Source organism: Panthera onca, chromosome D3 (genome assembly GCF_046562875.1).
Source record: "Panthera onca isolate mPanOnc1 chromosome D3, mPanOnc1 haplotype 2, whole genome shotgun sequence".
Classification (NCBI taxonomy): domain Eukaryota; kingdom Metazoa; phylum Chordata; class Mammalia; order Carnivora; family Felidae; genus Panthera; species Panthera onca.
In genome coordinates this window covers 86,934,289-86,962,073 of record NC_138350.1, presented here as the reverse complement: position 1 = coordinate 86,962,073, position 27,785 = coordinate 86,934,289, and positions in this window count along the sequence as shown.

The window sequence follows — 27,785 nt, the reverse complement described above, 5'->3', positions numbered from 1 at the left end:
AATTGTTTCCAATGACACTTTTATTGGGAATTCTTCACCGAGAGGTGGAATTTTTTTTTTTTTTTCCAAATAAAACTCTTGGTCTAATCAACTTTATTTTACATCTAGTGAGGGCTTTTTTTTTTTTTTTTTTTTAATTTACATCCAAGTTAGGTAGCATGTAGTGCAACCATGATTTCAGGAGTAGATTCCTTAATGCCCCTTACCCATTTAGCCCTTCCCTCCTCCCACAAAGCCTCCAGTAACCCTCTGCTCTCCATACTTAAGAGTCTCTCATGTTTTGTCTTCCTCCCTGTTTTTATATTATTTTTGCTTCCCTTATCTTGTGTTCATTTGTTTTGTATCTTAAAGTCCTCATATGAGTGAATTCATATAATATTTGTCTTTCTCTGACTAATTTCACTTAGCATAATACCCTCCAGTTCCAACCATGTAGTTGCAAATGGCAAGATTTCATTCTTTTTGATTGCCGAGTAATACTCCATTGTGTGTGTGTGTGTGTGTGTGTGTGTGTGTGTGTGTGTGTGTGCGTGCGTGTATAATCTCTTTATTTTTAAATATCTTTATCTATTTATCCATTGATGGACATTAGGGCTCTTTCCATACTTTGGCTATTGTTGATAGCACTGCTATAAACATTGGGGTGCCTGAGCCCCTTTGAAACAGCATACCTGTATCCTTTGGATAAATACCTAGTAGTGTCATTGCTAGGTCGTAGGGTAGTTCTATTTTTAATTTTTTGAGGAACCTCCATACTATTTTCCAGAGTGGCTGCACGAGTTTGCATTCCCACCAGCAGCCATAGCACTATTTTAAAAAGAATTTTATATGTAATTCAGGTAGTTCATGAGAAAGAATAACTTCTTTCAATTATGATAATATATACTAAGTTACATGGATGTCCCCAGGATAACAGTGAGTAGCTCATATATATTATTTTCCTTTGGTCAGATTTCCTCCTGGAAATAGTATTTTAAAAGTTATCAAATGAATTATTAATGTACATGAAGAAATAGATAAAGTCTATTTGCAAAGATCAACTATGCAGAGTGGCTTATGAGCTCATAATCAATAAAGAAAGGAGGCCTGAGTAAATGTCCTTAAAGTCTGTAAATGTGGGATATTGATGAATACAGGGCATAGATAATTGTGCCGTATCAACAGTAGAGTCAGAATGGTCTTTCACGGTGAGGGAAAATGTTCTGGAAATGGCATCTGAAGAGAAACTTCTCAGACTCCTTATTGAATCATTTTGTAGGTAGTTTACTTACTGGTATGGCTTGATTCCAAACTATAATAAAGTAGCAACTTTTAATAATTCTCCTAGAGAGATACAGAGTACATGTTGTTCTTTTATAGCAAAACCTAAGGTACTTATTTGGAGTTCAAAACAACATTCAAATGTATACAGTTATTAATGTGAAAAGCAGGAATTTTCCTTTTCAGAGATTCCTTTCAATAAAGTCATATGAAATTAAAATTAGCTGCAATACAAGATTTATTTTTAACGTTAGCTTTATTTTTCCGTGCTAGGTATTTGATAATAATAAAAAAAAAGTCTTTTAAAAACTTCTCTAGTTTTTTTTTTTCTCTCGACATGTCCATATATCTTTCTCAATGGCTCCCTATTTTTTAAAAAAAATTATTCTTTATTTATTTTTGAGAGAGAGACAGCGAGACAGAGTACGAGTCAGGGAGGAACAGAGATAGAGGGAGGCACAGAATCTGAAGAGGGATCCAGGCTCTGAGCTGTTAGCACAGGGCCCACCATAAGGCTGAAACTCACAAACCAGAAGACCACGACCCAAGTCGGGGTGGTTAACCAACTGAACCACCCATGCGCCCCATCCTGATAATAGTTTAAAGAACTATTTGCAACCTCAAGGAAAGGAAAAATGTCCCACTCAGGTCTGAATTATCCCCAGCTCCACAATATAACCTCCACACAGTACAGGATGCAATCCAAACTTAAACAATGTATGAAAAAAAAAAAAACTGAAAATATGACCTGTTCACAAGAGAGACAGAAAAAAAAAAAAAAAAAAAAAGTAGACAAATAAGGAGCAGATACAGAAGCCAAGAATTTTTCATATATTTTCTACATTCTGCATATGGACATTTCAGCCCACAGATTGGACAGCACTGCCTCAAGTAGTATGCAAATTTAGAAACATCTGTGATCTAGTCAAGTTCCTTTGGAATATTATTTACACTCAGGATACAATATACAATGATTTGGTGGAATAAGGAATGATTTTCAGAAGCACTCTTTTTCCCTCATTTGTTTATTACTTATAATTTGCTACTTACAATTTGCAAACATACATACAACCAAATTTGCTAGAAAAATGCCTTTATTTTTCTTTGCACTTTGACTTATGCATTAATGATATCTAAAATTTCTTTTAATGTTTATTCATTTTTGAGAGAGAGAGAGCAAACGTGAGCAGGGGAAGGGCAGAGAGAGACAGAAGGAGACACACAATCCGAAGCAGGCTCCAGGCTCTGAACTGTCAGCACACAGCCCTAGGCAGGGCTTGAACCCACGAGTTGTGAGATTATGACTTGAGCCCAAGTCGGACATTTAATCGACTAAGCCACCCAGGTGCCCCATGCATGAATGATATCTAGACTCCTTTCCATTAAGTTTATTATATACACTGTAACAGGCAAAATTTTAACAACTTTTGAAATTTCTATTTAATCTCCCAACCTTTTCCTGTTATATAAATTGTTAAATGTTAAACACTAGAAAAATACACATACATTTCATATTTTTCTATAAGACATTTTTGCCTAGTTTTACATGTTTAAAGATGTTTCGTTTTTTATTATTTCAAAAGTTCTCCCAAAATTCTTATTGATAATTCACAGAGAAATCTTTCAACGCTATTATCTTCCAAAGTAGTTTCCATGAACACCTGAAGTTTTCTTTGTTTGATGGCTACAACTTCCTAAAATTTTGGATTTTTATGTTTACATTTATTAATAACCAAAATAATATGCATACTGGCTGTAAAACATATCTTCAGTATCATTGGAAGTAATATGTTTCTTTAATTCACCTAAAAATCACCTGAATCTGTATGAAAATGTACTTTGTAAGTAATGTCAAAGGAAGTATTACTCATGACATCATCATCATTTTCTTTCATATTTATGGAACACTTTTTATAATTCCTATTTTCCTGAGCACTTCACATAAACTAATTTATTTGATCATTCCAGTAAATTTATTAAGTAGACAACATATTATTATTTTAATGCTATTGATGTGAACATATACTTAGAGAAGTACTTAATTTCCCAAAATCACATGGCTAGAGGCTCTCTCTGCCCCAGACCTAGTATCTAATAGCTGCACACACGGTTTTTGAAACCTCTGGCAGTCTGCTTTTCAGCATCAAATCAAACAGGAGAGGGTAGGGTCCTCTTTTTCATCTCTGGGCCTGATTTAATACTTGGCTGACTGTGGTCTGGGATTTCCAAGGTGCATTTCTGTAGGCTGAGAGGTGGTGTTCCAGGAGGGCCAGGGCGGGAGGGGAGGCATGGGGGCAGACAGCATACATGTCTCCAGGGTACCGATTTGCTTGCTGTGAGTTGAATTGTGTCTCCCACCTCCCTGCAACACACACACACACACACACACACACACACACACACACACAAAGATATGGTGTTCTAATCCCAAGAATCTCAGAAAGTGACCATATTTGGAAATAGTGTTGTTGCAGATGTAATTAGTTAAGGTGAGGTCCTGCTAGAGTAGAGTAATCCAGTAGGACTGCTGTCCTGCTACGAAGAGGAGAAGGGACAGAGACAGGCACAGGGAGAATACCATGTGATCACCGAGGGAGGTAGAGACTGAAGCAACATATTTTTTAGCCAACGAAAGCTAAGGATTGACAGCAACAGAAGTCAGGAGAATGGCATGGAAAGGATTCTCTGCTCGAGGCTTCAGAGGGAGCATGGCCCAGATGACAAGTTGATTTCCAACTTAGCCTCCAGAACTGCAAGAGCATACGTTTCTATTGTTTTACGTCAACCCGTTGGTGTTACTTTGTTTCAGCAAACCCAGGAAATTGAGACACTGCTCTCAACCAATTATTAGAATGAAAAACCGATCATAAATAACACAACCATTTCAAAAAACTAGGCTTGAATGAAATACATTCTCAAATACCACACTTCAACAATTATAATAATGCATATAATTTGAATATATCTACAAACCTTACTTCAGTATCTACAGATGGCTTAAACTTGGCACTAACAAATCACCACATACTTTCTAAAATTGCATACTTATAATGCCTGATACCCAAATGCTACACAGCGTCCTAACATTAAATCAATAGCATATGTTATAGACCAAAGTTGTATACACGGACACTAGAGCAAGAAAGGAGTCCTAATAAAGTTGTTATATACGTATGTCTCCTCATTTCCAATTGTGTAGTGTAGCATTTAAATGATGAAGACAATCTTACTGTCCAACGCCGTGACTCCTAAATTATTGCAAAAAGTTTTGTTTTCTCAGGTTACAAGTACAATAAAAGTTTATGTGCAAAGTAAACAAACTAATTGACATTGTTTCGGATTTATTAGAGTCATTAAAAACTAATATATTATTAAACAATAGAAATACTTTAAACTGACTACTTCTAGGCACAGTAGAGTCAAATAAATGCACAGCTGTATGTAAATGCTTGAAAAATAACAATAATTGTCATTTGAAAGTCAGTCAGAAGTAAAGAGAATTTTTATACCAAGCCTAAGTGGCATACGTATCTGTGGCTATCTTGATAGGTAAAAATTAACACAGACAGATACGATGAAAGACCTAATGTCAATGTAAAATGCATTATGTTCTTCTTGTATGTAAGGCACCATTATTTATCATATGGGTCCAAAGACAACCTCGCATCCTTTTGTCTCTTATTTATTTCCTATCTTTCAGAAATACTGTAACATACCAGTTAAGTTAGTTTTGTCTCTGTTAAGGTAACTTTATTTTTTTTTACATGAATGCTCATAGTAACTTTATTTATAATAGCCAACAACTGCAAACAACCAAAATGCCCATCAGCAGGTGAATGGATGAACAAATACAGTATATCCATACACTGGATTACTACTCAACAGTAAAATGCAATGAACTATTTATTAATACACATAAATAAAACATGGAAAAACTCAAAATAAGTTATGTCAACTGAAAGAAGACAGACACAAATGAGTACATACTATATCATCCCAATTATATACAACTCTAGAACATTCAAACTAATCTGTGGTGTCAGTATAGATCAGTAGTTGCCTGGGAGAGGTGGGGAAGAGGAAGGGGCCAGCTGGAGAAATTACAAAGGGGGGCATTCAATTATCTCTCCAAGAAGCCCACTCCCCCTCACTGAGTAACCAAGGATAGCTTCATTCTGGAGAAATCTCTGAGTCATCTGAGGGCTACCTGGTGCTGTTTTTAAAACACTTGAAGTTCTCTTAGGACTGTCCCAACTCTAAGTCAGTGTTTCCAGGAGGAAACAAATTTGTGCTTAGTTTTCCAACGAGTAGTACGAGCCCAAGGTCATATATAGTGCTGCCGGAAAGAACATGTTGCTTACAGCAGTTGGGGCTTCTTCTTAAGTGGAAGCTACATCAGCTTGGAAGCAGAGGTTGACATTGGTTCCAAATGCCCTCCTGCCTGGCTGGTAGGCTTTAGAGTTTCTGATTCAGTTTGAATAACTGAATCCTTACTTAAAATAATAATAATAATAATAATAATAATAATGATGATGATGATGATGTTTATTTATTTTTGAGAGAGAGAGACAGAGCATCACCGGGGGAGAGGCAGAGGGAGGGAGACACAGAATCCAAAGCAGCTCCAGGCTCTGAGCTGTCAGGACAGAGCCCAACACAGGGCTCAAACCCATGAACTGCAAGATCATGACCTGAGCCGAAGTTGGATGCTTAACCGACTTAGCCACGCAGGTGCCCCTGAATCCTTGTTTTAAAGGGATGGCCTGAGGGTAGTCAGTCCTATCTGGCATGTTTGCCCACGCCGCGAGACATTTTTCTGTCACACAAAACGACTGAGAATGCAAGTGTGGAAGATATCCAGACGGATCAATAATGTGTGCATAGGAGTTACAGGAGTTGACAGCATCCTGTCTGTTTCTGATACATTTCTCTATACTTTAAGGAATGCCATGATCCATTGTAGGCAAATTGATCTCTTAGGGGATGGGCAAACCCAGCTATTAGTTAATTTTAAGGGACTTTTAACAGTTTGGGAGAGCCAATCAGAATGTTTTCTTTGGGAGGAAGGTTGTTGGGCTTTTGTTTTGAAATACAAAGTTGATTTATGCCTTTTCTTTCCCTGTACCTCATGGTGTCTAGGGTATACCTCTAGATGTATCTTTCTTTTAAGTCAGCTACTTTCTAACTATCAGTATGTCTATTCATTTTTTTTATTTTTTCACATTTTTAAATGGGCAGATATAAGGGGTATTGTATAGTAAAATAAGATTTTAATTTTCTGATGTAAAATAGATCAACAAAGATAGACGGAGCCCGTCTTATTACTCTTAGTCTAAAAGTAATGGACAGTATAAGAGTGGTGCAAATATAAATATACAGTTAAATTCTCTGTAAACCAGGAACTTTTCTAAATCGTTACTGAAAAATAACGTATAGAAAGTGCAATGCTGGCAGAGATGAGTCTGAATCTGATTCGTACAAATATTCTGCACTGGGAGAGAAGTTTTCCATTCCTTATAGTTTGGCTATTTGTAGACCTGGTCTAGCCTTTCCCTGAAAACAATAAACCATGCTTGCCAAAACGTTTTAAGCCTTCTTGACCGTGTTCACGATCTGGCAAGAAAATAAGGAATATTGTGCCAAAGACAAAGTGATGACAGATAGAGAGAGATAACTAGATCATCGAAGCATGAATTTTCCTAGAGGTTCATTACAACACAGTGGGATTTTGAGGTTTGGTTTATAAGTCTTGAAGGTTCTGCACTAAAGAGAAAAGCCTAGGCTCATCCTAAGTGATAGGCACAATAGGATAGTCCCCTAAATGTAAAACCTCAATGAAATAGTGAACTAGAAGTAAAGTACTCCCCCACTCCGCCCAAGAGGAGTTTTTTGAAAATAGCCTTCATCAAAGCATGGTCATGAGAGGAAGAGTACTACTAGTAATAATAACATTAGTAAAAAAGAGAGAGAGAGAGAGAGAGAGAAAGAAGAAAAAAAGAGAGAAAGTAGAAAAAAAGAAGAGGAGTAAAAAAGGGAGAGGAGAAAAAGGAAAAAAAAGAAGTTGAAAGAAGGAGAAGAAGAGGAGGAGGAGAGAATTATGTGCATTTGAGAAACTGTCAACAAAGCCAGCCAACTCTCTTAGGTGTTTGACAAATAAATGAAATCCTCTTAAGTGGATTTTTAAAACTCAGATCAGTAATTTAATTTAAAATAATTCCAAGTCATAGTGAGCCCAGGCTGCTGAGAAAAAAAAAAAAAAAAAAAAAAAAAACAATTACAGATTCTCTCTAGAGAAATCCATTTTAATACAAAGAATTCTCACACCTCAAAGAAAAGTGAGAAATGCATGTTGAAAAACCGACAAAATACACAAGAAACCACCATATGTAAATACCAGTAGAAACAACAGAAAACAGCCATACTCACAAAGCCATCGTCAATCAGAATTATTGAACTCAAGAGAGAAACTGAGTATAAGTGACGTTCACTTTTTTCCATAAGTGAACTAAATTGTTTAAATATGTTCAAATAATAAGTTCTTTAAAAAAATCTTTAGAGCTAAAAATAAAATATTTGAAATAAAAGAAAACCAATCAGCTTAGAAGTTCAGACACACCTGAAAGGGAAATTGTTAGTTGGAAGATAAAACAATTACCATCATCATCACCATCAGAATGCACTTTTGAGAGGGAGGATTGTAAACATGAAGACTTATAGGAAATGCAGAGGTTTAAGAAAATAAATAAATGCAGTGGTTTGAGAGATTTTGAATTCTAGAAAGAGAGAAAAGAAGAAACTGGAAAAAAAAGACAGTATTTGAAGAACTGATGGCTAAAAATATTTTCAAAATTGATTTCAAAAATTTCAGGTTGGGTTCCCCAGATGTAAACCAAAATTAAATCTATTGAATTCTTTTTTTGGTTTATTTCAATGTTGGGTTTATCCCAAGATACTCTTAGAGGGGAATGGAAAAGCAAGGTAGGAAAGCAGAGGAAGTCAGGACAGTGTGCCTTAGTAAGCAGGTTCCCACTGTGGATACATGAACTCTAGCTCGCTGGGGCCTTTGGGGATGGTGTGGATCGGGGTGGCAAACTTTTCTGTAGAGTCAGAAGAGTAAATACGTTAAACTCTGTCAGTCATACAGTCTCTGCTGTGATTACTCGGTCCTGTTGGAGTGCAAAAGCAGCCACAGACCATGTGTGAAAGAATGTGTGTGGCTGTGTCCTAACAAAATGGTACTTAAAGAACAAGCAGCTCCCAGCACCCAAAGCATAACATAGCATTATCTCATACAAGTGAGCACAACTCTGCCTCTCAGAAGTGCATTCTGCTGGTGATGGTGATGGTGATGATGATGGTAATTGTTTTATCTTCCAACTAACAATTTTCTTTGCAGGTGTGTCTGAACTTCTGAACTTTCCTATTGATTTTTTTTTAATTTCAAATATTTTATTTTTAGCTCTAAAGACTTTATTTTTAAAGAACCTATTATCTGAGTGTATTTAAACAAGTATTCACCCTCCATTTCCTGCTCCTCGCTGGCTGCCTACGAGTTGTTCCCAAAGTTGTTAATTCTCCAGCTTACCCCCTGCCCTGTGAGCAGCCTGGGAAAATAAGGACAGAACAAAACCCTTGGGTAGCGGGGTCCCAGTGGCTTCCTTAGAAAGCTGTCAAATTGGCAGGGACTGGAGTGCATATGGATGTGGCTCTGGCAAGGGTCTGAGATAGAATTCAACCAACAAATCAGGATGCCCATAAACGTGAAGCTTCACAAGTAGAAAAGAACCAATTGCAAACACACGAGTCAGCAAGAGTCAAGTACAAAGAGTCTATTCAATTGCCAGAGCAATGAATGCACAAACATGTTGAAGACCGAGTATCCAAGAGTTGCTCCAGTGTCAGTGCGACCAAAACAAGAGCCTGCCATATAAACCTGCCACTACAACTATGATACTAGGTAGGAGCTCTCATGGGGCGTTCTGTGAATTCAGTACACCTGAAGAGGACACCATGCCTGACAAAGGTGGCTACGGGACTCGTGACCTCCAAATAGTAAAGCCTCCACGTCATTGTTCACATGCTACATTTTCTGCAAGTTCCTTTCACAGGTAAACTCTGGAACTTTACCAAGAATTGGATTCTGGGAAGTTCAGTCTTCAGCCTGGGAGCTGAGTTGTGATGGTAAAACATGGTAACAGACAATCCAGTGCGCCAAGTGAGCTCCATCATGGAGTTGAGCTTTATTTCTGTGGTTCTCGAGCTCACCATTTCTCCTCTCCTTAAGACACCCCAGAAAAAAAATGCCGCGGTCATTATCAAACTCCAGTTAGAGTAGTAGAGGTACCTGACCTCACATATCTAATATTTAGACCTGTTGTCTGCACTCAGCAGATGAGAGTGAAGCTCTGTCAAGATCAGAACCACTTGTCCTACTCCAAATTGACCTGCTAAATAAGTGCTCTTTTTTATGTCATGAAAATTGATCCACACGAATGGGCTGCCATAACAAAAGACAGATATGTGACATTGGCTCTGGGGACAGACAGCAGCAGAGGCTGCAAAGCATTGAATAAACCATTAGCAAAGGCTGGAAAAATAGTAAGACATTTACCTTTGCGGGCTGGAATAAAAGGTCATCTTATTATCTAATAGCCATATCATTGGCCCAATTGTTCCTCCCAGCAGTTTGGGAAGAATAACTAATGAACTGGCTGGTTTGCCTGTGGGTATCTCCTGGTAAATGCTGGAAGTGTTGCTCGTTTAGTGTAGCTCTACATCATAAGGTAAAGGAAGAGAGAGATTAAAAAAAAAAAAAAGTAAACCATTCTTTTTGCAAGCCAAATATAAAAGAAATACAAAAGCAATGAGGTGTGTTCAGCTGGGGAATGAAAAAAAAAAAACAAAACCAAAAAAACTTTTTACATCCTTAATCTCTCCATCAGCAAAAGGTCCTCAAAGTCAAGTATAACCTGGACATACAGATCAAATAAAGATGTGTGCTATACGGCTCAAAGATTCTTCTCTAAGATTCTTGAAAGATTTAAGCAGAACCTGGTTGACCTGTTCAGCTAGGCAGAGAGACTGCTCAAATTCTTCAGGGTCTTATCTAAAGAGACCAGGCATGACAAAAGTACTTAGTTACAGGCCTGCTGATCTTGAAAAGAATGATGGATATGTATTTGGGGGCATGAAGTGTTGAGCGAATCAGGTTTTTAGGTTCCTGTACTGGTAAATCAACCACCAGATGGGACTACGAGAAACTGAGACCTTAGAATAATCTCCTGTGGGATCTTGGTATTTTTATGGGAATTAAGCAAGCTGAATTATTTACTCAGGTGCTAGCACTGATGGGAATTTTATTATGTACGAAGAAGAAAGAGCCAGAGGTCCATGCCCTCTGGGATCTATGCTCTAAGGTCTGAGAGCATATTAAAGATCTGAGGAAGTGAGCGGCCACTCACTGCTCAAGGAAAAAAAAAATGATATGGTATGTTTAAAAAGTTATAAAAAAAAAAAAAAAGACTATGCAATAGAACTATGAGGCCCACAAAGCCTAAAATATTTACTATTGGAACCTTTATAGAAAATGTTTCCTGAACTCTGACCTTGGAAACCACACCCACACAGCAATAAAGAACCTCAGGGTGGATTTTCGCTCCAGGGGAAAAAAATCAATGCCTTCCAAAGGAACACTATCTGCCCCAGAATGCTGAGTTCTGGAAGAAGGTGCCTAGGAATGCTGAGTTCTGGAAGAAGGTGCCTAGTTACATTTTAAAATGGCTATGGGTCAATTACTTGTGTGTTCCTCTAACTTATCCTTTCAAAGAAAGCATTTGTGGCCATTTTTTTTTTTTTTTTTTTTTTTTCTCTCCCTATCTCCATTGTCCGGAGGCAGAGAACTTGGAATTTTGTTCAGATATCTCTGGAACAGGAGCCTCTCCCACATCTTGGACGTTTCTAACCTGAAAAGCACACAGTAGGTTCCTAGGAAGTATATGTTGTAAGTGCTTTGCTTTTATTCACAGATTAAAACACATACAACACAAAAAGTTTATGTAATTTTTTTCTTGGAATTCCAAGTATCGCATGCCATTTTTTATTTCATATACTTGTCACATTGTGTATTTCACTTACTTTTCAGGTTCATAAAGATGCAAGGAATGCTTGTCATATATTTTAGCTAATCTTTGCAATCACGGGAAAACTGAATATACTAAAGTAATTAAATAAGAATTAAAATAACTAAAAATATATAAATGACCGTGGGTGAGGGACACAAAGAGACAGAGACAGAGATAGAGACAGTCACATGAGCACACGTGACCCAAACACATTGATGATGAGTAGCGTTTTTGTCCTTGTCTTTACCCACTCCAGAGCGTCAAATCTGAGTTCCACCTCACCCCGTCTTATTTTCCTCAAAGGAGGCAATGTGAACACTTTTTGTCAATGAGGGTCTTCAGTGTGCTGTGGAGATTTCTATGATTGTTTTTTACTTTTCTGAGGTAAAGAGACAAATGTGTGTCTTGATGTTTCCTTCTCATTCCTTTAAATTGAAGTTTAGTCGTCACGTAATGTTGTCTTAGCTTCAGATGGACAACACGGTGATTTGAGAACTCTTCACATTATGTGATGCTCTCCAATGAAAGTGTGGTGACCATTTATGGCTACATGACATTATTACAATATTACCGACTACGCTCTGTAGGCCGTATTCTTCATCCCCATGACTCATTTATTTTATAACTGGAAATTTGTACCTCTGACTTCCCTCCACCTATTTTGCCCATCCCCCCATCTTGTCCCATTCGGGAGCCACCAGTTTGTTCTCTGTATTTAGAGGCCCGTTTCTGGGTTTTTTGGGTTTATTTTGTTTACAGTCCACATATATGTTTCCTCTTTTTCCTGCCAAGAATGTACAGGTAAACCCAGCGATGTGGCAACCTCCTCGCAACCATAATGTAATAAACAGGAGGAAAAAAGCCATGCGATCGGCTGGATAAGCAGAATGAAGGAGCCTCGTCATGGTCGTATTGAGTAGCTGAACCAGTACTGAAACTGCCTCCCCTTGGGTATTGATAAGCAGGGGAAAAAGAAACACCTATGTGTTTGTTCTACTTCTAGTCAGGTTTTCTATTATTTGCAGTTGAACACATTTCTTACTTATACATATATTTAGAGAGAAAATCATTGAATATTGATTCTTGTTTTTATTCTTCAACCCAATGAAAGCAACAATTGCCTTAGGGAAAATAAAAAAGCAGAAACAACATGCCTTTTAGTCTTCCTTTCCTTCTTTTGCTATTTGCTTATTTATACTCCACAAGTATAAGTTTCCATTAGATTAGCTTATTAATTTAGGCCATCCATCCTTGGTCTGCTCTGTTAATTTAAATCTTATCTCTGCCATGACCCGGTGTTGTCCAAATCAATAAATAACACTACTATTTCCTCAGGCCTTCAGTCTTTAAAAGAACCTTAATTCGTGTCTTTTTCTTACTCCTCACACCCGATCCTTCATCAAATTGTTTCCCACATTCTGATCTACGTTATCCTGTTTCATAGACCATTGGAATTTACTTTTAACTACTTTTTCTCTACCTTGACTATGGCAGCCTTGTTTTAAATTAAGAGTATGATCCTTTTACAACATAAATCAGGTAACATCGCTGCCCTCCCACTAGCCTTCCGATGATCTCCCTTCACGACAGAAGTAAGTCAGGCAACCTTACCATGGGCTCTAACATCTTACACCCTCTGGCTCTGACGCTACTTACTTTCTTAGTCACTTGGCTCCATGGGTTTGTCTGCTCAGCATGTTGTTCCTTAAACACATCAAGCAGACTGTTGAGGAGAAATATGTGAAGAAATGAGGGGTGTCACTCCAATGGGACACCCTTTATATGGAGACTTGAAGCCAAGGAAAAGGACATTTCATGTTAAAGCAGGACGTTTTAAAGGGCATTAATGCAGTGACATATCACATGTAATTCAATGGCATAATGTCCAGTAAAAAAAACTTACAGAATTTTAGACTGGAAAGTGAAACTATTGATATGATTAATCTAATACTTTAGGCAATCTAGCCATATATATATACGTGTATATATATATACACATATATATATATATGTGTATATACATATATATATATATACACTATTTGTTTTTAGAGCAGTTTTATATTTATAGAGAATTGAGCAGACAGAACAGAATGTTCCCATATAGCCTTACCTCTCCTGGTCACTGTTTCCCTTGTTATTAAAATTTTGCATCAGCATGGTACATTTGTTACAATAATAAATCAATAATGATTCTTCATTACTTTTTAAAATATTTATTCATTAATTTTTGACAGAGAGAGAGAGAGAGAGTAAGGAGGGGAGGGGTGGAGAGAGAGAGAGAGAGACAGAAAATCACAAGCAAGTTCCACATTGTCAGTGCAGAGCCTGACGTGGGGCTCAAACTCACGAACCACGAGATCATGACCTAAGTGGAAATCAAGAGTCAGACACTTGGCCGACTAAGCCACGCAGGTGCCCCAGTGACTCATCATTATTAACTGAAGTCTATAGTTTGCCTGAGAACTCGCTCTTTGCATCATACAGTTCTACGGGTTTTGAGAAACGCAGAACATTATTGTTTTTAACCCTAAAAATTCCCTGTGCTCTATACATTCACCCTTTCCCCCTGTGCCCATATCTCTTGTCATTCACTAATCTTTTTTGTGTCTCTACAATTTTGCCTTTTCCAGAATGTCATAGATTTGAAATCCTGTAATATGCAACTTCTTCATACCATTTTATTTCATTAAGCAATCGGTATTTATGTTTTCTCTATGTGTTTTTGTGGCGTTATAACTCAGTGATTTTTATTGCTGAATAATATTCTATCACATACATGTATCCTAGTAAATTTATGCATTCACCTTTTTAAAAAAATGTTAATGCTTATTTATTTTTGAGAGAGAGAGAGAGACAGGATGCGAGCAGGGGAGGAACAGAGAGGGACAGAGATACAGAATCTGAAGTAGGCTGCAGGCTCTGAGCTGTCAGCACAGAGCCCAAGGTGGGGCTTCAACTCACAGACAGTAAGATCATGACCTGAGCTGAAGTTGGATGCTTAACTGACAGAGCCAGGGGCCCCTGCGTTCACTTTTTCCAGTGGGCCTGTACAATTTGCATTCTCACCCTGGTGAAGAATTCCTGTTGCTCTAAATTATTGTCAACATTTGATATCAATCATTTTTGTTTTCTTTTTATTTTAGTCTCTAACAGATGAAAAGTTGGTTTAGCTTGCAACTACCTAGGGATTTATAATGCTGGGCATCTTATGTTTCTCTTTTGTATATCTTCTTTTTTTCTTGTTCTGTTTGGATCTATTACACACTTTAAATTCAATTTGTTGACTTCTTATTGTTGAGTTTTGAGAGTTTTGGGTATATTTTGAATGCAAGTTCCTTATCAGATAATGGATTTTACAAATGCTTTCTACCAGTCTGTATCTTGTCATTTTCGTGTCTCTTACAGAGCAGTGGTTATTAATTTTAATGATACTAATCATTTTTTCTTTAATGTCTCATGCTTTCAGTTCTGTATTAATAATTCATTACTGACCTCAAATTTATGAACAAAGTATGTAAATTAAAAAGACAAAAGAACCACTCATCCTAACCAGGAGAAACTGTATAATTTTAGAAAAACTTAAAGTGTGGATATACTTCAAAACTAAGTATGGGACACCTGGGTAGCTCAGTAGATTAAACATCCAACTCTCGATTTTGGCTTAGGTCATGATCTCACAGTTCATGGGATCGAGCCCTGCATGAGGCTCTGTGCATGGAGCCCGCTTCGGATTGTCTCTCTCCCTCTGTCCCTCCCCTGCGCTCTCTCTCTCTCTCTTTCTCAAAATAAGTAAACATTGAAAAACAAAACAAAACAAAACAAGTATAATTCCAATTCCTCAAAATGGAAAAATATGGCATGAAAAGAGAGTAGGGTCATGTATTAGATTCCAGAACTCCCTTAAGGAATTACCACACATTGGGTGGTTTTAAATAACATGAATTTATTTTTTCCCAGTTCTTGAGGAGAGAAGCCTGAAATCAAGGTGTCAGCAGAGCCACGTTTTCACAGGGCTCTCAGCGAGTCCCTTTCCTTGTGATATTCTAACTTCTGGAGGCTGCTGGCCATGCTTAGTGTTCTTGGCTTGTGGCAGCATTAACAGCTCTTCCTGCCTCTGTCTTCACATGTTTTCTCTGTGTGTCTCTGTTTTCTTTTATAAGGATGCCAATCACTGGGTTAGTGTCTTTGTTTGTGTGGGTTGCTGTGACAGAATACCACAGGCTGGGTGGCTTAAACACAACAATTTGTGGGAACACAGTTGTGGAGACTGTAAGTCTCAGATCAGGATGCTGGCAGGTTCTGTTTCCGATGAGGACCCCATTTCTGGTTCACAGAAGGCTGTCTTCTCTCTTGCCACATGGCAAAAGGGACAATGGATCCCTCTGGGGGGTCTTCTCATTCATAAGGGCTCTACCCTAATTACCTAATCATCTCCCATAGGCCCCATCTCCTTATACCATCTCACACTGGTGGTTAGGAGATCAACTTCTGAAATCTGGGGGCCACAAACATTCAGTCTATAGCTGTAGAATCTACCCAAATTGAGAGTGACCTCATCTTCACAAATTACATATGCACAGACTGATTACATTTCCAAATGATGCCACACCCTGAATCTCTGGGTACACATGAATTTGGGGGCGAAGTTATTCAACCTGGCGTAGGTCATAGAGGTACATCGTGTGCACTTTCCCTTGAACATGTAAACAGTAAAAGTGTTTAAAGACAATGGCAATGGTAATAAAGCACTGTAAATAAGCTTACTAAAAATAAACCTTTCATAACGAAGATCCCTCCCTATTTTTGTTAAAAAAATAAATTTTTACCAAACAGAACGTTTTGTGAAATGAACTTAGTTGATATGTGAATTCTCTAGAGGGAGGTGGTCGTGTTTGTGACGTGAGGTCGTGTTTGTGATGTGAACTAAATCCTCTACAGTCACCTGTGACATCAATAATGTTCCACAGAGACTTTGAGCACATTCCCCATCGTGTAAGCAGCCAGGAAAAGGACAGCAGGTGTGTTCCCCATATTATACTGCATATTTGCACTAAGAAATTCAAAGGGAATCTACCTGTAAATCATCCTCATCAATTCTTATATGTAAAATGCAATTTGAAGCGAAAGTAGCTTCAAGAAGCTTATTTTACGACCGGACTGTTGATGTTTAATGTCATAACTGGCTTACTCTCCTTAAAATAAGCTAACAAGAGGCACCTGGTGGCTCAGTCGATTAAACATCCAACTCCTGATTTTGGCTCAGGTCATGATCTCACAGTTTGTGAGTTCAAGCCCCACATGGGGCTCTGTGCTGACAGCCCAGAGCCTGGAGCCTTCTTCAGATTCTGAGTCTCCCTCTCTCTGTCCCTCCCCTGCTCGTACTTTGTCTCTTTCTCCCTCAAAATAGATAAACACTAAAAAAAATAATAATAAGTTAACAATAAGCATGATGGTTCTGTGGTTTGAGTGAAAATTTAATTTTCGGCTTTATATGTGTTTGACAACTGTCTACATTTATCACAGGCACTATCTCTCGACCACACTCATGTCCAAAATCAGCCAATGAGTGGAAACAAATTCACAAACATAATTATAGAAAATATTTTACATTTAAAACAGCAATTCTTAATTTAATTCCTATGCTGAACCAATGGAAGAAAATTGAAGAATAGAATTAATAAAATAAAATTGGATTAAATGTTTCTTACACTTAGCAGGTTGACTTAAAATGTAAAATTTTTAATTTTGCAATGTTTAAAGTATCAGCTCAAGGTTGATTATTACAAAACTGTTTCCCTGCAGTTACAAAGAACTTATGGGTTCACCTATACTTAAATTAAAAAAAAAAAAAAAGAAAATTATAAATCCTGCCATTTGTGTCAATGCTGGGATGGAAACACGAGAGAAAATTTCCAGCAGTCCAGGACTAAGAGATGATGCATCGGATGTGTGTAAGTTGCCCACGTCTGAAAACTGGACGAAGCATCTTGTGGCAAATAGATTGTGTTTGAAGGCTAGATGGAGACACGTGTCCTTAGTTAAGTCACTAAGTTTCTTCCTGTTTAAACGTAAAACAAGAACTTTTCTGAAGAACTGGGGAGATTCAAGAAATAGTAAGGGAAGCCCCTGAGACTCTGGTACAATATACCCCGCCGTCGAACGGTCTGGTGTCCTGAGGTGGGTGGTGTCTACACGAGCACCTGGCAATTCCACACACCTTACATTTCTTTTCCTCACGTTAGAAGGAGTAGGGGCTGGGGAAATGCTGTTTCTGAGATTCTGCCCTCATCATACCACCAGATAGTATTTTAGGGATAGAAATGTCAAATGTACTCTCCTGAGGTAACTGTAGATGTATGTGCGAAGCCTGACCTATTTCCCCAAAGCAATTCCTTATCAGATGCCTTTTCCATAGATATTTGCACTGAAATAACACACCAAATGTATCAACAGGTTTTAAATTGAATATCGAATAATTTCTCACATCCCTCTCCCTGATTCCGATTCCAAAAGGAGGAACATGATTCCGCTTTGAATAGCAAAGGATTAGAGGAACTGTGTGCACATCTTAGGTACTTTGTAAACACTGGTTGACTAACAATTAATCAAAATAGTGTCATAAAAAGGAAGTCAAATCATACGGGGAGATATAAATGCTCTCTGTGCATAAATCCTGAGTGTAAAACCTCTAGGCCTATGCAATTCTCTACTTTCTGAATTCTCATAAAATCTGCCTAGAAATTAGAGTAAGAATGGCTCCCCCAACAACAATGGCTTTGAGGGGTTAAAGGCTCATTCTTGAATATGGGTGATTAAAATAGAATATTGATTTGGAATAAAGAAATAAACTTATGATGAAGGTATGAAAGCAGATTATGAATAATCTTATTTTAATTATATATCACTAGTGAAAGCCCTCAGGAAAATATTTCCCAAAATATTCATTGAGGTGTTATTACTTAATCAACTTAATTCACTTCTTCTATAGTAAGAAGGTAAGTTAATTTTATCTTCACATGTTTATATTTGGGTTTATATTAAATCTGTATGATTCAATAAGGGATATTCTGAATTTCCAGGCATATTTAACATCAAACAGGGATTGTGGTATTTTAATTTAAAAATACCACAGAGGTTACTAAATAAACTTAATGGCTAAACATTTTGTTTAGGATTTGGAACCTGGGTAGATAATATTTTTGCTTTGTTCACTTATAAAGGAATCTGGTTTTATGTCAGAAGAAAGTTAAGCGTTAATATGCATAGAAATATTCCTGATATGTTTACATTAACAAACATTTACAAAGAGATGCATTGTTTTTAGGCACCACGTTTTGATCTTAAGGACTCTGTATGCTTTACTGATAAAAATTGTGGAAGTTGAACTGATGTTGTCATTTTATTTTGTACTTTATTATTTGAATTTGCTCTTAATTTATAGTTATGAAGACAGAGCTTATTTTCACCAGTTTCTAAATTTGTTACCCATTACTTCTTCGCACAGCGAAATAAGAACATGGCTCCAGTATTTAGCCTAAGGTATAGTGATATACCCGATGATCCCTAAAGCTGATAGAAACAGAACTCGCCAACAGGAAGCTGGATGTCTGTGTCCTATTTGCTGGTAAGAGAACAGATATTCATTAATCTAGTTGTCAATAGCCGTCTTTAAAATATGTTAGTTTTAAATTTTATCTTCAGGATTTGACATTTGTAAAATGTATGAAGAGAAGGAGGTGGGTTTTATGAATAGAGATAGAGTGTGATTTTCTTTATAATCTTATTAGTATGATACTAAAAATTATATTTTACTAAAATATGATTCATACACATCAGTCAAAAGTATACTTTTTACCTCAAATACCGTGGTCAAAATGCCCCTGCTGATGCTGGGGCACCTGGGTGGCTCAGTCGGTTGGGTGTCCGACTCGATTTCGGCTCAGGTCACGATCCCAAGGTGATGGGATTGAGCCCCAAATTGGGCTCCATGGTGAGTGTGGAGTCTGCTTAGGATTTTCTCTCCCTCTGTCTCTCTCTCTCTCTCTCTCTCTCTCTCTCTCTCTTTCTCCCCTCTGTCCTTCTCCCTTGCTTGTGCTCTCTCTCTCTCTCTCTCAAATAAAAAAAAAATAAAAACTAAATCAAATTTAAAAGACTCAAAAATGTTCCTGCTTATGCTGAAAAAAACATTTGGCAAACCCAACCTTTCAGATCTGACCATAACACAGCATATGTTGGAACTGATTCCCTTCAACAAATATCACATTTTTCTCACTTTCTCTCTCTTTTTTTTTTCTTCACTTTTCATTCCAATTCATTTACGCCGTTACCACGTCCCAAGAAACCTATATATGCAATATAACATCATACCTAGGACAAATACGTAACATGTATTCAATAAATAGACAATATAAGAATCTTAATCAGAGTTTTCCAAATTGTACTCAAAATGTTTTCTCTAGCTACATGTTAGATCTGAAGGATAGAGTCATAACTCATCACTACCTTTTCATTTTTAGATTTGATATTATGGTCATAGTAAGTAATACAATTAAATACTCTTTCATCAAACTTTCTCATATCAAAGTATACAGATATTGATTACAAGTAGATTTTGGTAAATAAATTTAATACATATGCCCTAAAAAAATAGAATTAAACTAATATTATATAAAATGAATAAACATGAGAACTGTTCCCCAGGTCTTTCCCCAGATCCATACTGTTTGCCCCTTAGGTAGACTCAGCTATGCTCTAACTGTTAAGTTTTATTCTAATTAATGTCATATTCTGAGATAAAAGGATCATGGAGGACAGTTTTGACAGTGCTTATTTTTGTTAAATGATTATACAATTGTTATTATATAAGCCATTTAGATATAACTTTCTTAAAAATACTGCTGACATTCTTTTTATCATAAAACCCACAGACCTTCTTTATTGCTGCTGCAGTCAAAATGTACACTTTGAATGACATTCGCCAGGAAGAGAATTCTGAGATTAATAATTGGATATTCTGTAACATTGTTCTCTAAGAACTGTTAGCTCTGTTGCATTTTCTTAGTTTGACATTTTGCAAAACCTACTGTCTTTATTTGCAGGATAGAATGGAAAGTTTGTGGAGACTTAGGCAACTTTTCTGGAAATCTGCCAATTAAATAAACAATTGAGATTGGAATTAGTGTGGCTTATGATACATTAAATACAATAAAGTAAAAAATAAAAACAACAGTATGAACAGTTTCCTATCACCTCCTAGAAACCAACTAATTCTGGGGATTCGGGATTTTTTCTCTTTTCTCTTTTCTTTTCTTTTCTTTTCTTTTCTTTTCTTTTCTTTTTTTATCTCTGTATTAAGGCTTGGTATGGAGTCATATTTTTTATATAATAAAATTCCCTTCTATAATGGTATGGCTGTATGTTAGTAAATATCAAGTACAAATATGGCTATTATATCATCAATGTGTTCAACAACCAACACTTTCAATTTCATATAAATCTGACTTCCACAATGTATTTCCTTCTAGATTCAGTTTAAAACCCAAACCAAACAAACATGTATTTGTGTGTATAATTTATACCATACTTTAAGCTGAATGCCGGAAATAAAAACATCCATATGACTGAACTTCTGTTCTCAAAGTATCTCACATCTAGCTAGGAAGGAAGAAATTTAACAGTAAATACACCATATGCTAAGTGCTACACTAGATTAGGGTAAAAAAGAGGTGTATGGATAGCTTAAAACAGGGAGGACCGTTGTGTTACATCGAGAAAGTTTAAAATGTTTGATTATCTTATGGCAATGATAACAGTAGACATACAGTTACTGTATTCTCATTCTGTCAAAGCCTACAATTTAAAAATTCTATTCTTTTTGTTGAATTGGTAGTATTCATGCAAAAGTCATCTCTTCTTTTTTACCATAGTTATTTTTACTTTCACGTCAAACCTACTGGACCAAGAAAATAAGCCTTTTGCTTGATATTACATTTAGTATATTTATTCCCTTACATTAGTCTCTCCAGGCTAGTAGACAGCGAGACAGAATATCATCAAAGGATTTCTAATATAATGAAATCTATTAGAAAAAATGTATTGGTACTTAGCAAAATATCCTCTCTTCTAAATTATTTCATTCCTTTCCAAAGAAAAAAGGTGAACGCTTTTTATGTTCACTTTATTGACTGTAGGTAAAATTTATAGAATGATCTTTATCACTTGTAGCCTATAAAAGACCAGAATTGAATTGACATCACACATTCTTTGGAAAATTCTAGAAGTAATAAGAAACCAAAGGACTACTGTCATCCATATTAAGAACAGATCAAGTAAAACATATCCCACTTCATATCTCACAGAATAAAAGAGCCAGATTTTTAAAAATTTACTATCATTTAAAGAAATTATTCTTCATTAAGTTTTAGTCTAAGTGATGTCATCGAATGAAAAACACTCTATAAATATCTTGAATTCACCTGTCCCTGTTTAAATATCACAAGGCAAACAGTGAATTGTGAAGGTAATTATAAGAGTATGTAATAATCAGATATTTGAAATTAAAAATATGTTTACTTGTGTTATTTTTCTTACCTATTTTGTGCTTTGAATTACTCTGCAATAAAAATTGTTACCTCAGAAAACTGACACCTTGAAACCATTTTATAGGATGTAGCTAGAAATGCTGCTCACCATTTGTGTTCTTTTTTTCCTTATTTTTTAAGATCTTGGCCAAGTGCAATATGTGATATATATTATGAATAAATACACTTTCACAGATGAGAAACCGAAGTGTTTACCTTTATATGTCATTTTTCTTGCCTATCGAGACAAATGACCTGATTTCCAAAGAATTTGTTTTTCTAAATCAAAATAATAAGAGAACAAAATGTTACTGTCAGGGAGGAAGACCTTCCTCTGCCCTATCTATGGTCCTTCCAGATGGACTTAGGATCAAACTGACATGAGACAGATTAACAGGAGAAAATCAAATTTAATAGCATAGGTACTGGGAACCCACACAGACAGGAAATTTTGAAGACAAGAGGCAACATGAAACTAACATGACCTAAAGAGAGGGAGAAGTTCTGAGGATACAGAAGTAAGAAAGCTCATTAGCAAGAAGGTGGAAAGAGATGTCTGGAAAAACAAGGTTGCCCTATTATGCAGATAGGATCCTTAGGTAAAGGGGAGTCTTTATTAATAGCTCTCTTCCTCCTGCAGACTCTCCTTTCCAATGTAAATATAGGCAGTGTTAGGGGAGGCACAGAACTTTTCCTGCATCTGCTGGGTTTTGGTTACTTTAAATAATCTCTGTGCCAATGTGGCTCATCTTGTGGCAGCCTGCCCTGGGCCCCTAAACTATCTTAATAATGTTTATCAAAAATAATAAGATACTGCTACATACCTATTAAAATGGCTAAAGTCAAAGACACCGATAATGAACACTGCCAGCAAGTATACAGAGAAGCGCAAAATCTCATTCACTACTGAGGGAAACGCAAAATGATACATGAACTTTGGAAGACAGCCTGGCCGTTTCGTACCGAACTAAACATACTTTTAATCTGTAATCTAGCAAATGTGCTTCTAGGTATTTACCCAAATGATCTGGTAACTTACGTACACAAAAGACCTACACGGGTATGGGTATAGCACCTCACTGATAATCTCAAGGAAGCAACCAAGATGCTTATCCTATGTGGAAGGACAAACAACAAAACAATAAAATGACCAGGGTTCCTTGGATACGTTTCTGATTCTAGGACTGGGGCAGATAATTAAAGTGATCAACCTAAAGCATCTCATAGTAAGTGCTAACACACACACACACACACACACACACACACACACACACACACACACGGATGAGTGCATATCAAATGTCGCCAGAACCAACTGAAGAGGATCCCAAAGGTCAAAGCTGAAACAATTTTAACTAAAAAGTAAATAAAATAGTTTTGGATTATAACCCCATGTATTAAAAAAAAATTCCATGAGACTAAAATGATATAAATAAATGATTGACTAGATTCTGTGCAAACATCCAAATATTGTATATAGATTCTGCCCTCATGAAAGCTGGACCACAACTTCCCACCCCTTAAGCCCAGGCTTCCAAAGATTATGGCATAGAAAGGTGCAGGGTGGGGGAAAGTAACATAAAGTGGAGAAAATGACAAATATGGCTCAGCTAGGTGATCAAGGTCAACACTCAAAGCAGTAATAACTCAGGTCGACCACATGTGTCCTTGATATAAGGTGATGAAACTGGCACCTTGCTCTGTGGTCTCCGTCCCAAACCCATAACCCCCATCTTATCCTGAAAAAACATCAAATTTCACCGAAGGGACATCCTACAAAATAACCGACTAGTACTCCTCAAAACTGCCAATGTCAGAAAAGTCAAGAAAAAAATCTTAGAAACTGACACAACCAAGAGAAGCCTAAAGAGATAAGATGAATAAACGTAATGTGGTATCTTGGGTGGGAAAGAGAAAAAAGAACATTGGGTAAAAACTAGGGGAAAGGGAATGTGCTTTATAATAACATATCAATATTTCTCCATTAACTGTAACAAGTGCACCATGCTGATTTAAGATGTTAGCAGGGGAAACAGTGTGAGTTATATAAGAAGGTAAATGTCTGTACTACTTCTCAATTGTTTTCCTGAAAATCTAAATCTTCCTAAAATATAAAATTTATTATTAAAATACTACTTTATAAAAGCCCTATTTTATATCAAGTATATATAATACTATATTATGCTCTATATATTTATATATGTATATGTGTATCTGTATCTGTATCTATATCTATACTTATAAAGGTGTATATCAGTCATATAAGACCATCTTCAAACCAAGATAGATGGGTACCCATCCCTCTGGCTTTCCCCACACTGGAGCCTCAACAAGGCTCAAAAACAAGATGGAGTGACAACATGTGAGCAGAGGTAAGAAGGACATTCAGGTGGTTCCATCAACTCTAGTGCTTAAGGATTGCCTGGCAGCCCAAGGTACAGTGATGGTCAGGGACTTACTGAGGCATCACATGGAAACATTACCAGGCCATGATAAACACAGAAAGCTTAAAATATTGTATTTCACATAGCACACATAGGTTGTAATTAGAGTTTATATTTACCATGCCCCTGATACCAAATATCCTTCAAAATCTTCAAAGAAGAGATGATTCCACAACTTAGTCTTCCTGCACGTCACTCAAGATGTTACTATGTTATTTTATTTTTTTCTTTCCCTACCTCCTCTATCAGAAGCAAGCAGAGCACTGAATCACCAGGTTGGGCGTCCTTTTCCGCGGTAACAACCTAATTCCCTGGCAATTACGTCAATTTCAGGTGGCAAAGTTCGCAAAGGCAAAGGTTTTTATTGTTTTGCTTTGGAGAGGAATAGAAAACACATTTTGAAGTCCAGAAGCATTTCAGATAGCTAGGTCAAAGTTCAACGCAAAAATAGTTTCTAAGAACATCTGTAATCAGATAGTTTGTGATGTCTAGTGTTAAGTGCTCAAGGCTGTACCTTGTTTAAACTCAGTGCAGGGAGAACTTTTAGTCAGAAGACAGCAATTTACAACCAGAACTAAAGTTTTGATGTTAAAACTCACCTTCAAGTCTTGATTCTTTTAGCATGAAGCCCAGTGAGTCTTTCTAGTATGTTAAGTGTGTAATAAATTATAGAAACGGGGCACCTGGGCGGCTCAGTCAGTTAAGCGTCTGACTTCGGCTCAGGTCATGATCTTGTTGCTTGTGGGTTCGAGCCTCGAGTTGGGCCCTGTGCTGACAGGTTGGAGCCTAGAGCCTGCTTTGGATTCTGGGCCTCCCTCTCTCTCCCCTTCCCCCACTCACACTCTCTCTCTTTCTCTCAAAAATAAATAAACAATGAAAATTTTAAAAAAATATATAGAAACTCCTTTTCTTATGAAACTTCATTGATAGGCGCAAAATTATACAACAGAACAAAGTCTCAACTGCGCCCACCAAATTAAAAAAAAAAAAAAAAGATGGTATTTTCTGTCATTTGTATTGTGTCACGATAGGATTAAATACAAATGGAATCAAAGCTGCTTTTCTGGAACCTAAACCAATCTGTAACAAAGGGTATTCCTTTATCAAAACTGGTAATTTTGAACTGAAGCTGATAAACTTATTTCACTATGGTTTGATTTTATACGAACACCTGTGCTTACTGACTGTCAAGGTTGTATCTTATAGGCAGCCTGCTGATCACAATGTCAGTTTTTCCTGGAATATTTTTAGGTTTTTTTTTTTTTTTTTTCTTCAGTAAGAGCTGGTCTATTCATTATCCATCTCATATATAGAACTCTCCCGATGTCTCACTAAAATAACGCAGGAGGCTTCAGATACGTTTTTATTTAGTCAATGTAGCCAGTTAGCTCTCGCTCTGTGGTTCTCCATCTTGTCCTTTCATTTTGGGTCAAAGAGGAAAAAGGCATCAATAAGTGAAATGATTGTTCAGCTAGACAATCTAGCCTTCATTGGTGCACACATAAATAGTAAAACAGAATGTCCAGCCACACATACATCCCAGTGTTCCTTTCTGTTGGTGCAATTTCCTTTACTCCTGTTCCTGGAAAAGTGACCCTGTCCAGTGATGATATTTGGGCAAGTATGTAAAGTCCATGATTTTGAGTTTATTTAACTGGTTTGCCAAATAACTAAGATGCACTTTATTTTATCAGTTAAATTTGTGTTTGGCTTTAAAATGAAAACTCCTATTCTCTCAGTGGAATTCAGTTACCTGCTATTACCTAATTGGATTCATTCAGTTCAGTCAACAATATTTGTTGAATGCTTGCTATGCTATTCTAGGGCCCGGTAATGGTAAACAAATCATATAGAGTACATAGAGAGCTTAGAATCTAATGGGGATGAACAAGGAGGAACAAATATATTAGGAGTGCTAACATTTATTGAGTATTTACAATGTGCCATCATTGTTTTGATTTTGTTTATTTAGTAACCCATTTAATCTTTAAAATAATCCTATCAAGTTGAAAATGTTGTAACCTTCATCGCACAGATGGAGAGACGAAGGCATATAACTCTAGTCAAAATCATCCTACTTTCCTGCAACTATGAGGCAGCAGAGCCTCTGAATGATACAATCTTAACAAAAGTGATCTAAGAAATGGAGTTATATAGTAAATATGAATAAAGATAGATGAATAAAGATTAATCTATGGATAAAGATGGAGAGTTCTATTCAACTAGAGAATCATATGTCTTGATATTTTAGTGGGACTGCATTGGGAGCCCCCCACCCCCGCCAAAAAAAACAAAAACAAAAACAAAAAACTGTGGAACTTGAATACAGACCTGAGAAGATGAAGAAACATCCATGTGTCTACATAAAGGAAATGAGTTCCAAACAAGGGGAAGAGCAAGAGCAAAGACTTAAGAAGGATGTGCTTGGTGCTCAGTTGGTTGGGCGACCGACTTCGGCTCAGGTCATGATCTCACGGTTCGTGAGTTCCAGCCCCGCGTCAGGCTCTGTGCTGATGGCTCAGAGCCTGGAGTCTGCTTCAGATTCCGTGCTTCCCTCTCTCTCTGCCCCTCCCCGGCGCGCTCTCTCTCTCTCTCTCTCTCTCAAAAATGATAAATACTAAAAAAAAAAAAAATTAAAAAAAAAAACAAAAGAAAGATGTGTTTGACTTAGTTGATGGACAACAAGGATGGGACAGAGAAAATGGCAGAGGGTTGGCCAATGGGACAAGTTCGTGAGGCATCTTGAGGTGAAGGATTTCACTTGAGTTAGGCAGGAAGCCACAGGAAGCCATATTTCAGAGATATGATGAAGGTGACATAACCAAATTTAGTAACAGCTGAAAGTAGTCACTGTGTAAACACTGGGAAGGAATGGAAGTAGTAAGAGCATTCAGAGGCTGAGTAATCCATAAGTGATGGTCTATGTCACAAGGTATCAATCTGCATTTACCTTCTCTTGTTATTGTACTCCCGTGAGCCTTTTTCTTTCTTTGCATATTTAACCGAAATGGCTTTTCAAAGAAACTGTCTTTCTAATTATAATGTGAACCGTAATCTCTTGGAGGTAAATGTGCAGGGTTTTGGCCTTTGGAAACACGCCAGGGTTGGCATGATAGGAAGGAGATGCACTGAGGGGCAAACAGGAGATGACGCTAACTTGGCGTAGGAAAAGCGATGGCGGACGTGGTGAGCAGATGTCTATCAGGGGAAATGACGTGAAAACAGAGCTTGTAGAATTTTCTGAGTGGCCGGCTGTGGAGGTGAGAGCTGTTTGGGGGGCTGAGTTGTGATCAAGAGTTGAGTCGGGACATGTGAACCCAGTGGTAATTATTAGACATGCGAGCTAAGATTTTGTGTCGGCAGCTGGAATCCATCAG